At 39.9% G+C, this 12,092-nt stretch overlaps 1 protein-coding gene across 3 annotated transcripts in view; it reads left to right on the top strand.

Moving 5' to 3' along the window:
* Positions 1-3,921: 3,921 nt before the first annotated feature.
* LOC139419146 (circadian locomoter output cycles protein kaput-like) overlaps positions 3,922-12,092 on the top strand; it is a 54,373-nt gene continuing 46,202 nt past the window's right edge. Inside the window, exon 1 of one of the 3 annotated variants that reach the window (XM_071169112.1) lies at positions 3,922-4,063. The gene's annotated coding sequence lies outside the window, so the exon portion shown is untranslated. The remainder of the gene's footprint in view (positions 4,064-12,092) is intronic. The other 2 variants (XM_071169111.1, XM_071169110.1) reach the window with 2 other exon arrangements.

Genomic DNA, 12,092 nt, shown 5'->3' with positions numbered 1-12,092 from the left:
CCAGTTCAACATCATAGGATAGATTCTATGTCTCAGTCTGCTCCAGTTCAACATCATAGGATAGATTCTATGTCTCAGTCTGCTCCAGTTCAACATCATAGGATAGATTCTATGTCTCAGTCTGCTGCAGTTCAACATCATAGGATAGATTCTATGTCAGTAGACTGCAGTTCAACATCATAGGATAGATTCTATGTCTCAGTCTGCTCCAGTTCAACATCATAGGATAGATTCTATGTCTCAGTCTGCTGCAGTTCAACATCATAGGATAGATTCTATGTCTCAGTCTGCTCCAGTTCAACATCATAGGACAGATTCTATGTCTCAGTCTGCTCCAGAGCAAGAAGGATAACTGTGACCAACATGCTTCACCGTAGGGATGGTGCCAGGTTTCCTCCAGACGCTTGACCTTCAGGCCAAAGAGTTCAAGCTTGGTTTAATCAGACCAGAGAATCTGTTTCTCATGGTCTGAGAATCCGTTAGGTGCCTTTTGGCAAACTCTGAACAAGCTGTCATGTGCTTTTACTGAGGAGTGGCTTCCGTCAGGCCACTCTACCATAAATGTCTGATTGGTGGAGTGCTGCAGAGATGGTTGTCCTTCTGGAAGGTTCTCCCATCTCCACAGAGGAACTCTGGAGCTCTGTCAGAGTGACCATCGGGTTCTTGGTCACTTCCTGACCAAGGCCCTTCTCTCCCGATTGGCCAGGCAGCCAGCTCTCGGGAAGGGTGTTGGTGGTTCCAAATTTCACCATTTAACAATGGAGGCCACTGTGTTCTTGGGGACCTTCAATGCTGCAGAAATGTTTTCTCAACCTTCCCCAGATCTGTGCCTCGACACAATCCTGTCTCAGAGCTCTACGGACAATTCCTTCGACCTCATGGCTTGGTTTTGGCTCTGACATGCACTGTCAACTGTGGGAACTTATATAGACGGGTGTGTGCCTTTCCAAAACATGTCCAATCAATTGAATTTACCACAAGTTGACTCCAATCATGTTGTAGAAACATCTCAAGGATGATCAATGGAAACAGGATGCACCTGAGCTCCATTTTGAGTCTCACAGCAAAGGGTCTGAATACTTATGTAAATAAGGTATTTATATTTTTTTTATTGAAAATGGGTTTTATTGAATCCATTTTAGAATATGGCTAAATACTTTCCGAAGGCACTGTAAATATCTAATTTAGAAAAGGTATTCACACCCCTGAGTCGATACACCCCTGAGTCAATACACCCCTGAGTCAGTACACCCCTGAGTCAATACACCCCTGAGTCAGTACACCCCTGAGTCAATACACCCCTGAGTCAGTACACCCCTGAGTCAATACACCCCTGAGTCGACACACCCCTGAGTCAATACACCCCTGAGTCGACACACCCCTGAGTCAATACACCCTTGAGTCAATACACCCCTGAGTCAATACACCCCTGAGTCAATACACCCCTGAGTCAGTACACCCCTGAGTCAATACACCCCTGAGTCGACACACCCCTGAGTCAATACACCCCTGAGTCGACACACCCCTGAGTCAATACACCCTTGAGTCAATACACCCCTGAGTCAATACACCCCTGAGTCAATACACCCCTGAGTCGACACACCCCTGAGTCAATACACCCCTGAGTCAGTACACCCCTGAGTCAGTACACCCCTGAGTCGACACACCCCTGAGTCGACACACCCCTGAGTCGACACACCCCTGAGTCGATACACCCCTGAGACGATTTTAAGTCAAAACTGTAACTAGGCCACTCAGGAACATTCACTGTCGTCTTGGTAACCAACTCCAGTGTACATGTATGTGGCCTAGTGTTCTAGGTTATTGTCCTGCTGAAAGGTGAATTTGTCTCCCAGTGTCTGTTGGACTGCAGACTGAACCAGGTTTTGCGCTACAATTTTGTTTGTGCTACCACCATGCTAGTCCAATCACAAGGCATTGTTTTAAAATAGCCTAGCTGTGGAGTATGTGTTGTCCAATCACAAGGCATTGTTTTAAAATAGCCTAGCTGTGGAGTATGTGTTGTCCAATCACAAGGCATTGTTTTAAAATAGCCTAGCTGTGGAGTATGTGTTGTCCAATCACAAGGCATTGTTTTAAAATAGCCTAGCTGTGGAGTATGTGTTGTCCAATCACAAGGCATTGTTTTAAAATAGCCTAGCTGTGGAGTATGTGTTGCCCAATCACAAGGCATTGTTTTAAAATAGCCTAGCTGTGGAGTATGTGTTGTCCAATCACAAGGCATTGTTTTAAAATAGCCTAGCTGTGGAGTATATGTTGCCCAATCACAAGGCATTGTTTTAAAATAGCCTAGCTGTGGAGTATGTGTTGTCCAATCACAAGGCATTGTTTTAAAATAGCCTAGCTGTGGAGTATATGTTGCCCAATCACAAGGCATTGTTTTAAAATAGCCTAGCTGTGGAGTATGTGTATCTGCTCTAGGCTAACAAAACATTTGATGAACTTCCAAATATTGTTTTAGACAGACTTTTGGCACGAGCTCATCGGCCACCACCAGTGACTGAGCTGTGCGTCATTGGGTGAGTCAGTGAAACCGGAAAGAATTTTAATGACGATCATTTCCTCCTGATATTGTAGTCTACAATATGTCTCCACAAACCTAGACCTAGGCTACTGATGGATTCATGACAAGTTCGTTTTCATTTATCTCAGCTGGTCAGTTTGTCAGTGTCAAAGTACCCTGTCGTTTCGATCATATGTGTGGTATTAAAAAATATTTTTACCAAAGTCTCCAGTCATGTAAAATGAGGTAGAATTGCATAAAATGCCTTTACGTAAGCAAAAACAAACGTCCCGGACCCAAGGCTACTAAACTATTTCCTCGTGTGTGCAACTTCTGTAAAGTGCCTCGACTATGTTGCTCTATGCTCCTACGCATTTGCGATGATATACACGCAATGCTTCATTATAAAGGTGATTATTTTCCTCTTGCTTTCCGGGAAGCATTGGGAGTCAACATGGGCCAGCATTCCTGTGGAAACGCTTTCGACACCTTGCAGAGTCCACGCCCAGACGAATTGAAGCTATTCCGAACACTCACCATGGATACGGTATTAAACGTGTACGACAGGGGGACCTCGCACCATTTTCTGACTTATTGCGTCACGGACATCCAGAGCCTGTGATTGGACGATAGAGGGGAAACCCTCTTCCTGAACAGTTCCTCGATTGCAGCGATAGAAACCTGTTGTTGCTCTAGAAATATCAGTATCATATATTGGCTATGTGAACGTATCATATATATATATAGGCTATGTGAACGTATCATATATATATATATAGGCTATGTGAACGTATCATATAAATATATATAGGCTATGTGAACGTATCATATATAATATATATAGGCTATGTGAACGTATCATATATAGGCTATGTGAAACGTATCTTATCTTTAAATGACCCTAGGATAAATCACAGTGAGTTTGCAACGGTGGAACTGTGATTCTGTGAAGTGGGAAAATTAAACTATTTTTAATGTTTATTTATTGAACCTTTAGTCTATTTAACTATAATCTACTTCCATGCAGTGAATCATCATGACCCATGACAGTCACAATGCACCGAGGGGTTGAGAAATGTAAAGAAAGTAGCAATGCAATTCTTGCTGTGATTGTTTTGTGTTTTTATGTCTATAAATAGCCTATCATACAAATACAGTAGGCTGCGAATCATAGGCCTATCAGTTCCTCATTGCGTTATCATATTTCACACTTTGTTTCACAACCAGTCTTACAAGGTCATTTATAAAGCAAAAAAAACAAACTACTTTTCAAACTGCCGTATTCATAAAATAGCACCGAAGCACCCATAATATCCTGTTTTTTGTCGCTGTTGACTTGTTGCCTTGCTCTGCTTTTGCAGTACCTCTTACTGTACTTGCCAAATAGTGCTCCCTGTATTCTCTATTGCGCATGACTGAATGGCGGAATATGAAGTAGAAGCCTCCTGTTTTTCTCCGAGCTCGAGTCCAACCCCCCCGAATCAACCTCTGAAAAACAAAAACGCGGAGCCATTAAATCAACAAAAAAAATTGTGGCAGGTAAGATGTTAAAACATACATTTATATAACGTTAAATATCTTGGTGTACGGGGAAGTCGCTCAGCGGAGAGGTGTACAAATGTATTTTTAGCCCACGGAAGCGAACCGAAGACTGCAGATGGGGCTTTGGAACCGTTTCCGCACGCTCGGGACACGACAAGGCCCACTGACCCACATTCGAGAGAGAGCGCTGTGTGAGTGGGCGAGCGTGTGAATGTGTGCGCGTCTGCTGTGAAATGTTTTTGTCATCGCTATCTCCTGCGGCATGACTATCTATTTGATGTTCCCGTTTTCGAGGAAATTGTAACCATTTCGAACGTAGAATCGCTACATTGTTGAAGATGCGCTGCTAGGCTAGCTTTAACTAACACTGTGTCAATGTCAATAGTTGCGTGACAGCTTGGCTGGACTCGGGTCCCCGCTCCAGGCTTTTGACATAATGTCAAAACGTGACATATGTCGCTCTTGGTGATTGATTGAGACGTCGTTAGAATGTCATTCTACGTTTTGGAAGTCAGTTCAGGGTTCTAAGAATGGATCCCCGTCGTCGGAATTCTAAGAAAATGGTCCACTGTTCTACCTGGGAAGGTTCTTCTGGTTGGAGGATATCTTTTTCAGTTATATAACGCGAACACCTGTGACTCTTTTAGCAAAGGTTTTAGTTATACAACATCCACCGCGCGTATCCGTTTTTCTGCGGTTTTATACTAGCGGATTAGATGTCATTTATAACGATCTTCGAAAGATGTATGATTGGATCATTGCCCAAATGTAGGATTTATTTATTTATTTATTTGGCCTTTCATTTAACTTGGCAAGTCAGTTAAGAAACACATCCTTATGACGGCCTAGGGACGGTGGGTTAACTGCCTTGTTCAGGGGCAGAACAACATGTTTTCACCTAGTCAGCTCGGCGAAAACAACCTTTCGGTTACTAGCCCAACGCACTAACCACTAAACTACCTGCCGCCACATGAATCACTGAATTGACTGTCACTTCCAAACAGGAGACGACTGCATTGGTATCAAACATTTTTTTGAATGTAACTTTTTAATTGTCTCTTTTTATATAAGAGGTTAAGGAACACCTAACGTTACAAGACTCACTACTCACGTTGACTGTAGGCTGCAAATCACAGTTCCCCCATCGCATTATCATATTTCATACACAGCCATTCCACATCCCAAAGCTACACCATGAGGCTACAGTGTAAGATCTTTCAGATACAAAGGCACAACTGACTGGAATCATTTACCGATAGAAATCAGGGCATTTAAAATCACAATCTAAGAAAACCTTTTTTCAAATGTTAAGAACAAACTGTTGTTTTTTAAACTAATAGAAACATCGCCATGTGAACATAATTGTGAGTATGTATATATTATAGGGTGAATTATAGGTAGGGTGAATTATAGGGTGAATTATAGGTAGGGTGAATTATAGGGTGAATTATAGGTAGGGTGAATTATAGGTAGGGTGAATTATAGGGTGAATTATAGGGTGAATTATAGGTAGGGTGAATTATAGGTAGGGTGAATTATAGGCAGGGTGAATTATAGGGTGAATTATAGGTAGGGTGAATTATAGGTAGGGTGAATTATAGGTAGGGTGAATTATAGGGTGAATTATAGGGTGAATTATAGGTAGGGTGAATTATAGGTAGGGTGAATTATAGGCAGGGTGAATTATAGGGTGAATTATAGGTAGGGTGAATTATAGGGTGAATTATAGGTAGGGTGAATTATAGGGTGAATTATAGGTAGGGTGAATTATAGGGTGAATTATAGGTAGGGTGAATTATAGGGTGAATTATAGGGTGAATTATAGGTAGGGTGAATTATAGGGTGAATTATAGGTAGGGTGAATTATAGGGTGAATTATAGGGTGAATTATAGGTAGGGTGAATTATAGGTAGGGTGAATTATAGGGTGAATTATAGGGTGAATTATAGGTAGGGTGAATTATAGGGTGAATTATAGGTAGGGTGAATTATAGGCAGGGTGAATTATAGGGTGAATTATAGGGTGAATTATAGGGTGAATTATAGGGTGAATTATAGGTAGGGTGAATTATAGGCAGGGTGAATTATAGGTAGGGTGAATTATAGGTAGGGTGAATTATAGGTAGGGTGAATTATAGGTAGGGTGAATTATAGGGTGAATTATAGGTAGGGTGAATTATAGGTAGGGTGAATTATAGGTAGGGTGAATTATAGGCAGGGTGAATTATAGGCAGGGTGAATTATAGGTAGGGTGAATTATAGGTAGGGTGAATTATAGGGTGAATTATAGGGTGAATTATAGGTAGGGTGAATTATAGGTAGGGTGAATTATAGGTAGGGTGAATTATAGGGTGAATTATAGGTAGGGTGAATTATAGGCAGGGTGAATTATAGGGTGAATTATAGGGTGAATTATAGGGTGAATTATAGGGTGAATTATAGGTAGGGTGAATTATAGGCAGGGTGAATTATAGGCAGGGTGAATTATAGGTAGGGTGAATTATAGGTAGGGTGAATTATAGGTAGGGTGAATTATAGGTAGGGTGAATTATAGGGTGAATTATAGGTAGGGTGAATTATAGGGTGAATTATAGGTAGGGTGAATTATAGGCAGGGTGAATTATAGGCAGGGTGAATTATAGGTAGGGTGAATTATAGGTAGGGTGAATTATAGGTAGGGTGAATTATAGGTAGGGTGAATTATAGGGTGAATTATAGGGTGAATTATAGGTAGGGTGAATTATAGGGTGAATTATAGGTAGGGTGAATTATAGGGTGAATTATAGGTAGGGTGAATTATAGGCAGGGTGAATTATAGGCAGGGTGAATTATAGGTAGGGTGAATTATAGGGTGAATTATAGGTAGGGTGAATTATAGGTAGGGTGAATTATAGGTAGGGTGAATTATAGGGTGAATTTTAGGTAGGGTGAATTATAGGTAGGGTGAATTATAGGTAGGGTGAATTATAGGTAGGGTGAATTATAGGGTGAATTATAGGGTGAATTATAGGGTGAATTATAGGTAGGGTGAATTATAGGTAGGGTGAATTATAGGGTGAATTATAGGGTGAATTATAGGGTGAATTATAGGGTGAATTATAGGGAGGGTGAATTATAGGGTGAATTATAGGTAGGGTGAATTATAGGGTGAATTATAGGGTGAATTATAGGGTGAATTATAGGTAGGGTGAATTATAGGGTGAATTATAGGGTGAATTATAGGGTGAATTATAGGTAGGGTGAATTATAGGGTGAATTATAGGTAGGGTGAATTATAGGTAGGGTGAATTATAGGGTGAATTATAGGGTGAATTATAGGGTGAATTATAGGTAGGGTGAATTATAGGGTGAATTATAGGTAGGGTGAATTATAGGGTGAATTATAGGGTGAATTATAGGGTGAATTATAGGTAGGGTGAATTATAGGGTGAATTATAGGTAGGGTGAATTATAGGGTGAATTATAGGGTGAATTATAGGGTGAATTATAGGTAGGGTGAATTATAGGGTGAATTATAGGTAGGGTGAATTATAGGTAGGGTGAATTATAGGCAGGGTGAATTATAGGTAGGGTGAATTATAGGGTGAATTATAGGCAGGGTGAATTATAGGTAGGGTGAATTATAGATAGGGTGAATTATAGGCAGGGTGAATTATAGGCAGGGTGAATTATAGGCAGGGTGAATTATAGGCAGGGTGAATTATAGGCAGGGTGAATTATAGGTAGGGTGAATTATAGGGTGAATTATAGGTAGGGTGAATTATAGGTAGGGTGAATTATAGGCCGGGTGAATTATAGGCCGGGTGAATTATAGGCAGGGTGAATTATAGGTAGGGTGAATTATAGGGTGAATTATAGGTAGGGTGAATTATAGGGTGAATTATAGGTAGGGTGAATTATAGGCAGGGTGAATTATAGGCAGGGTGAATTATAGGTAGGGTGAATTATAGGGTGAATTATAGGTAGGGTGAATTATAGGTAGGGTGAATTATAGGTAGGGTGAATTATAGGGTGAATTTTAGGTAGGGTGAATTATAGGTAGGGTGAATTATAGGTAGGGTGAATTATAGGTAGGGTGAATTATAGGGTGAATTATAGGGTGAATTATAGGTAGGGTGAATTATAGGTAGGGTGAATTATAGGTAGGGTGAATTATAGGGTGAATTATAGGGTGAATTATAGGGTGAATTATAGGGTGAATTATAGGGAGGGTGAATTATAGGGTGAATTATAGGGTGAATTATAGGTAGGGTGAATTATAGGGTGAATTATAGGGTGAATTATAGGGTGAATTATAGGTAGGGTGAATTATAGGGTGAATTATAGGTAGGGTGAATTATAGGTAGGGTGAATTATAGGCAGGGTGAATTATAGGTAGGGTGAATTATAGGGTGAATTATAGGCAGGGTGAATTATAGGTAGGGTGAATTATAGATAGGGTGAATTATAGGCAGGGTGAATTATAGGCAGGGTGAATTATAGGCAGGGTGAATTATAGGCAGGGTGAATTATAGACAGGGTGAATTATAGGGTGAATTATAGGTAGGGTGAATTATAGGTAGGGTGAATTATAGGTAGGGTGAATTATAGGCAGGGTGAATTATAGGTAGGGTGAATTATAGGTAGGGTGAATTATAGGCAGGGTGAATTATAGGTAGGGTGAATTATAGGTAGGGTGAATTATAGGGTGAATTATAGGTAGGGTGAATTATAGGTAGGGTGAATTATAGGTAGGGTGAATTATAGGTAGGGTGAATTATAGGGTGAATTATAGGTAGGGTGAATTATAGGGTGAATTATAGGCCGGGTGAATTATAGGCAGGGTGAATTATAGGTAGGGTGAATTATAGGTAGGGTGAATTATAGGTAGGGTGAATTATAGGCAGGGTGAATTATAGGTAGGGTGAATTATAGGGTGAATTATAGGTAGGGTGAATTATAGGTAGGGTGAATTATAGGTAGGGTGAATTATAGGCAGGGTGAATTATAGGTAGGGTGAATTATAGGTAGGGTGAATTATAGGCAGGGTGAATTATAGGTAGGGTGAATTATAGGTAGGGTGAATTATAGGTAGGGTGAATTATAGGGTGAATTATAGGTAGGGTGAATTATAGGGTGAATTATAGGTAGGGTGAATTATAGGTAGGGTGAATTATAGGTAGGGTGAATTATAGGTAGGGTGAATTATAGGTAGGGTGAATTATAGGTAGGGTGAATTATAGGTAGGGTGAATTATAGGTAGGGTGAATTATAGGTAGGGTGAATTATAGGTAGGGTGAATTATAGGCAGGGTGAATTATAGGTAGGGTGAATTATAGGTAGGGTGAATTATAGGTAGGGTGAATTATAGGTAGGGTGAATTATAGGTAGGGTGAATTCTAGGTAGGGTGAATTATAGGTAGGGTGAATTATAGGTAGGGTGAATTATAGGTAGGGTGAATTATAGGGTGAATTATAGGGTGAGTTATAGGTAGGGTGAATTATAGGTAGGGTGAATTATAGGTAGGGTGAATTATAGGTAGGGTGAATTATAGGGTGAATTATAGGGTGAATTATAGGGTGAATTATAGGTAGGGTGAATTATAGGGTGAATTATAGGTAGGGTGAATTATAGGTAGGGTGAATTATAGGCAGGGTGAATTATAGGTAGGGTGAATTATAGGGTGAATTATAGGCAGGGTGAATTATAGGTAGGGTGAATTATAGATAGGGTGAATTATAGGCAGGGTGAATTATAGGCAGGGTGAATTATAGGCAGGGTGAATTATAGGCAGGGTGAATTATAGGCAGGGTGAATTATAGGTAGGGTGAATTATAGGGTGAATTATAGGTAGGGTGAATTATAGGTAGGGTGAATTATAGGTAGGGTGAATTATAGGCCGGGTGAATTATAGGCCGGGTGAATTATAGGCAGGGTGAATTATAGGTAGGGTGAATTATAGGGTGAATTATAGGTAGGGTGAATTATAGGGTGAATTATAGGTAGGGTGAATTATAGGCAGGGTGAATTATAGGCAGGGTGAATTATAGGTAGGGTGAATTATAGGGTGAATTATAGGTAGGGTGAATTATAGGTAGGGTGAATTATAGGTAGGGTGAATTATAGGGTGAATTTTAGGTAGGGTGAATTATAGGTAGGGTGAATTATAGGTAGGGTGAATTATAGGTAGGGTGAATTATAGGGTGAATTATAGGGTGAATTATAGGTAGGGTGAATTATAGGTAGGGTGAATTATAGGTAGGGTGAATTATAGGGTGAATTATAGGGTGAATTATAGGGTGAATTATAGGGTGAATTATAGGGAGGGTGAATTATAGGGTGAATTATAGGGTGAATTATAGGTAGGGTGAATTATAGGGTGAATTATAGGGTGAATTATAGGTAGGGTGAATTATAGGGTGAATTATAGGTAGGGTGAATTATAGGTAGGGTGAATTATAGGCAGGGTGAATTATAGGTAGGGTGAATTATAGGGTGAATTATAGGCAGGGTGAATTATAGGTAGGGTGAATTATAGATAGGGTGAATTATAGGCAGGGTGAATTATAGGCAGGGTGAATTATAGGCAGGGTGAATTATAGGCAGGGTGAATTATAGGCAGGGTGAATTATAGGTAGGGTGAATTATAGGTAGGGTGAATTATAGGTAGGGTGAATTATAGGTAGGGTGAATTATAGGTAGGGTGAATTATAGGCAGGGTGAATTATAGGTAGGGTGAATTATAGGTAGGGTGAATTATAGGCAGGGTGAATTATAGGTAGGGTGAATTATAGGTAGGGTGAATTATAGGGTGAATTATAGGTAGGGTGAATTATAGGTAGGGTGAATTATAGGTAGGGTGAATTATAGGTAGGGTGAATTATAGGGTGAATTATAGGTAGGGTGAATTATAGGGTGAATTATAGGCCGGGTGAATTATAGGCAGGGTGAATTATAGGTAGGGTGAATTATAGGTAGGGTGAATTATAGGTAGGGTGAATTATAGGCAGGGTGAATTATAGGTAGGGTGAATTATAGGGTGAATTATAGGTAGGGTGAATTATAGGTAGGGTGAATTATAGGTAGGGTGAATTATAGGCAGGGTGAATTATAGGTAGGGTGAATTATAGGTAGGGTGAATTATAGGCAGGGTGAATTATAGGTAGGGTGAATTATAGGTAGGGTGAATTATAGGTAGGGTGAATTATAGGGTGAATTATAGGTAGGGTGAATTATAGGGTGAATTATAGGTAGGGTGAATTATAGGTAGGGTGAATTATAGGTAGGGTGAATTATAGGTAGGGTGAATTATAGGTAGGGTGAATTATAGGTAGGGTGAATTATAGGGTGAATTATAGGTAGGGTGAATTATAGGTAGGGTGAATTATAGGTAGGGTGAATTATAGGTAGGGTGAATTATAGGCAGGGTGAATTATAGGTAGGGTGAATTATAGGTAGGGTGAATTATAGGTAGGGTGAATTATAGGTAGGGTGAATTATAGGTAGGGTGAATTATAGGTAGGGTGAATTATAGGTAGGGTGAATTCTAGGTAGGGTGAATTATAGGTAGGGTGAATTATAGGTAGGGTGAATTATAGGTAGGGTGAATTATAGGGTGAATTATAGGGTGAATTATAGGGTGAGTTATAGGTAGGGTGAATTATAGGTAGGGTGAATTATAGGGTGAATTATAGGGTGAATTATAGGCAGGGTGAATTATAGGGTGAATTATAGGGTGAATTATAGGCAGGGTGAATTATAGGGTGAATTATAGGCAGGGTGAATTATAGGCAGGGTGAATTATAGGGTGAATTATAGGGTGAATTATAGGCAGGGTGAATTATAGGGTGAATTATAGGCAGGGTGAATTATAGGGTGAATTATAGGGTGAATTATAGGGTGAATTATAGGGTGAATTATAGGCAGGGTGAATTATAGGGTGAATTATAGGTAGGGTGAATTATAGGGTGAATTATAGGGTGAATTATAGGGTGAATTATAGGGTGAATTATAGGTAGGGTGAATTATAGGGTGAATTATAGGTAGG

This window comes from Oncorhynchus clarkii, chromosome 10 (genome assembly GCF_045791955.1).
Source record: "Oncorhynchus clarkii lewisi isolate Uvic-CL-2024 chromosome 10, UVic_Ocla_1.0, whole genome shotgun sequence".
NCBI classification, from domain to species: Eukaryota; Metazoa; Chordata; class Actinopteri; order Salmoniformes; family Salmonidae; genus Oncorhynchus; species Oncorhynchus clarkii.
The sequence above is the reverse complement of the archived record's forward strand: the minus strand, read 5'-3'. Positions and strand labels throughout refer to the sequence as shown.